Here is a 4,614-nt window from a genome sequence, read left to right as displayed (position 1 = left end):
ATTAGGAAGATCTCACCATCCTGGATTATAAGTACTAGAATAGGGATCATACCTACGTTGTGGCTATCTATAATGTCCTACTGCATTAGCATGTTGCGTTGATTCATCCTCTTGTAATGCAGGACACATGTCAGTAGCATGATCTGAACCCGAACAAATTTCACATACCTTAACAGTTTGCATGTTCCCTACAGCTAACTGCTTCACCAAAGAAGTTAAATTAAAAATTTGTTTCTCAAGGTTAGATGTACTTACCTCATTAACCTTCATTGGTGTGTGATCCATTCTTATTCCAAATTGCTGAGAATTTGCTACCATGTTAGTAATCAGCCTCCTTACTTCTTCTAGTGTCTTATCAACCAAAGCTCCTCCACTAGCAGCATCTATCATACTGCGGTCCATTGGTAGAAGTCCCTCATAGAAATACTGAATCAAAAGCTGCTCACTTATTTGACGATGGGGACAGCTTGTACACAGTTTCTTAAATTGTTCCCAATACTCATACAAGCTCTCTCCATTGTACTGTCGGATGCCACAAATTTCTTTTCTTATGTTGGTAGCACGGGAAGCAGAAAAATACTTCTCCACAAATATCTGCTTCATCCCATTCCATGATTTGACAGATCCGGAAGGAAGGTAATATAACCAATCCTTAGCTGTGTCTTCCAGTGAGAAAGGGAAAGCTTGAAGCTTGATTTGATCCTCTGAAACTCCTTGAGGTTTCATGCTGGAACACGTAACATGAAATTCTTTTAAATGCTTATATCGATCCTCACCTGCAAGACCATGAAACTTAGGCAATAAATGGATTAGTCTAGATTTCAACTCAAAAGCAACATTTAAATCAGGGTATTGAATACACAAAGGCTGTTGGTTTAGATCAGAAGCAGCCAACTCTTTCGAAGTTCTAGCAGCCATGGTTTCATTTTTTAAATTTGAATCCAAATTCGAATATGAACTTAACTCCTTTGGAGATTGGACTCCTTCAGATGTACTTAGAATCTGCTTAGCCAATTTTCTCAACTGTTTAGCTATTTTTTCTACTTCTGGATCAAAGATCAACTCACCAGATTGAGAAGTTCTTATCATAAACAAAAAGAAATCAAAGTAAAACCAGAAAAATGCCTCAAAACCCTAGAAAACAATCGAATTTAGCCTCAAGAGGGTGGGGCCAAAAAATCCTATGGATTAATTGGTCTTGATCAGAACGTCATTTCCTTCAAAATAGGTATGGGCCACCCTTCTAATTCAACCAAAATTCTTAATGAATAGTAACACCATAATTTTTTTTTTAAAAACCTGAAAACATCAACAACTCACAAGCAAAATTAATAACAAAATATCCTAACACTAAAAACACGAAATCCAATAAATTTCAATCCACAGCAACGGCGCCAAAATTCTTGAAGGTTGTTGATTCCACTAGAAATTAAATTAACTGAAATTACCAGTAAAGAAATAATTTTCTACAATAAGTGGTAAGTCCAGGTCGAACCCTAGAGACTGAATTACTAAATTTTGTGTACTTGTGTAATGAAAAAAAAAACAAAGGGGGGGGGGGGGTAATTCACAATCCAAAGAAGAAATCAGAAATTAAGGACTAAAATTAAATATGAAACTCTCAAATTAAACAAACTTCAGTCCATGGTAATTCGCATTCCAAAGCATTGATTCGATCATAGACAAAAGAAATACAATTATATATTATTGAATACTTAACGTAGATTTACCAAACAGTGAGGTAAGCCCTTAACTTCCCTATACTCATTAATTTGAGCCCAGCACTTTTGTTGACTCTAATTATTAACTGAATTGGTATTAAGCAATCCTCATCAAATTAATAATTGGTTTAAGAATAGGAAATAGTTAAGATGAACAACAATTTATGAAGCATAAATCATTTAATTCATCCTATTATTTCCTTAGGTTATTATTAAAAACTAGGATCATAATTAATAAAACCTAATTACTACTCATGTTCAATCTTACACAATAATTACAGATTATGAAGATGAACTAGCAATTGATCACATCAAACAATTAACTAATAGGCCTTTTTAGCAAATTATTCAATAGATCAAAGACAATGAAATAAAAAAACAATAGATATTCAAAAAGACATAAATTAAATTAAGAACCTGGCCTCACAAATCATGCAAAAGAACTTGAATCCCTTGAACTGAATTAAAAACTTAGCCACTCATGTTCATAGCTTACAGAAAATTAAAGAAGAAAATTGAAGAAATCTAGAATGTGAATGGAGAACGAAAGTCTGATCCTCCTCTGTCGAAAGTCTCTAAATCCCCGTTTCGCTGGCTGCTGCCTCTTCTATTTATAATAAATGGCCTAGGGTTAGGTTTAAGAGTCTTTCTCTCTATCAAAAACTGCAATTAGAGTAAAATCAGGAAACTGATTGTCGACGGATACATAACCCATGTATCACTACACGGCCCATGGCCGTGCAACTTACTGGAGCTGAGTTAGTATGTTTTGTATTGGCACAGAAGGTTACACGGGCCTCTAGGATTTACACGGGTCAAGTTACATGGCCCGTATACTTTGTTTCTTCCTCGATTCTATGGATTTTTTCTAGTAGAATGTTACATAGGTCTGTGGTTGTGCTTACACGACCCGTGTACTTTGTATCAATAACGCTTCTTAATCCTTCACCCTTTTCAAGCTTCCTTCCACACTTCTATGCTCTAGAACTTCACCAAAACCCTGAAAAATACAGAAATAGTCAGATTAATGCAAATGCTAAAAATTTCTCCATTTAACACAATTATTTCAACAACTCTCTAAATATATGCCTAATAGATAATTATACTTTAATCAACTGAATTAGGCATAAAGATACCCTAGAAACACTAAATGTGATGGGAGCAAAATTAATAAATTATACACTTACCAGGGTTTTGGTGAAATGTTGACAAATTGAGGTTATTATCCCTAATTATGGTCATTTGGTGAATTTTGAGTTGAGAATTAAGATGAATTGATGAATGAAATTGGGAGAAGTACTGATTATAGAGCTGTTGGATTTTGGACAGCCAGAGTCCTGTCCACTTAGGTGGTTATAAGTTGAATTATATGACTCCAATTGGTATGTGGCCAATTGGGGATGAAAATTAAGACCCAAAGCCAAAATTTTCATGAAGAAACCCTACCCAAAAACTGACCCCAAGTTGACCTAAAATTGGCTTGAATTAGGAATTGGTGTCCTGATTCTGGACAGAATTGACCAAATGAACAATATATGTTCAAATGATAATAATTTTGTGTAGAGAGATCCAAATGACCTTATTCTTAAACTCCTGGAAAGCTTAGACATAGTAGAACAACTTTCATGGAGAACAGAAACCCAAATTTTGACCATAACCTAATCAAATTGCTAACCAAATTAGCTCATTAAAACTGCCAGAACTAAAATTTGCCCAGAATTTTTGGATAGGGACCAATCTGACTAGTTATGATAAAAATGCCATAACTTGAGCTACAAAACTCCAAAGGGAGTGATTCAAAAAGGGAATTAAAGTAGACACATTAAGGAACATCTTTGATGAAGGAAGTTTAGCCAAAATTCAACTGTAGATTGGTCCAATGAAACAGTAAACATTAGAGACAAAAACTGAAATTTTGAAATTACTCCTAATAAGCCTTGAATTGCAATTGGCAACTAATGCCATCAAAATTGTGACACAAAATGTGGTATAACCATGTGTTTAGAAATAGTACACTTATTAGTTATGAAAAAGTCAATACTTTGCATGAATAGTAAAGTAAATAGTAACCACAAATACACTAAATGCAAAGAGCTCAAACCTTATATGTCTTTATGAGTAAATTAAGTATGCAAAAGTTTAATTGTTGGATTAATTAGTAGAAATGATTTGGATGGGTATTGAAACACTTTAATTATGTGTTTCAGTTGGAAAGGAGCTTCCCAAGGAAGGAAAGGATTAAGTCAAGAATAGAGAAGTCAAATAAGATTTATGCACAACTAACTCTTTTAATTGTTTTCCACTTTGAAATGGATTTGAATAAGTTATATGGATGTTTTATGATTCTTATTGCATTGAGAGCTTTAAATTGTTGAATAAAATTTTATGAATCAAATATGATTTTTCCTATGCATCTAAAGAATTATTTACATTGTTTTGAAAATTGTGAATTATGAAATGAAATTATATTATGGAAAGGTGGTTGTTGGTCCTTAATTTCAATATAGTAAGGGGGTGGGTCGGTATTTGAATGTCTTTACAAGTGTTTTGCGAACTTGATGTGTTGTCAACTTTGTGCATGAATTTATTTATTTTATAAATGTATTTTGCGAATGAAATTTCTTTAAATATATTTTAAAACCGCAGTTGACATGGCAATATGCTTTGTGTTTCTCATTAGCTTGTCTAGTGAGATATCTCCTCCACTTGTTTGGGGTTGAGTTCCTTCCTCTCTGTTTTGCTAGTTGAGAAAGAGTTTGGATGAGTACTCATATATACGAGCTAGTCTTTGTTCTTCCCTTTAGCCTCGATTATTGGGAGAGTTTGCTTTGTCGTGGTGTACAACACGACATCAATTGAAAATTTTGTGTTATGGGTCCAACTATGCAAATAG

At 33.9% G+C, this 4,614-nt stretch overlaps 1 non-coding gene across 1 annotated transcript; it reads left to right on the top strand.

The window, feature by feature from the left end:
- Positions 1-448: 448 nt before the first annotated feature.
- On the top strand, positions 449-555 carry LOC131173582 (small nucleolar RNA R71). The gene has a single exon (XR_009143898.1). It is a non-coding gene; the product is annotated as a small nucleolar RNA R71 (small nucleolar RNA).
- Positions 556-4,614: the final 4,059 nt, after the last annotated feature.

This window comes from Hevea brasiliensis, chromosome 14, assembly GCF_030052815.1.
Source record: "Hevea brasiliensis isolate MT/VB/25A 57/8 chromosome 14, ASM3005281v1, whole genome shotgun sequence".
In the NCBI taxonomy this organism is placed as follows: domain Eukaryota; kingdom Viridiplantae; phylum Streptophyta; class Magnoliopsida; order Malpighiales; family Euphorbiaceae; genus Hevea; species Hevea brasiliensis.
Note: the sequence above shows the minus strand (reverse complement) of the source record. Positions and strands in the feature narration are given on the sequence as shown.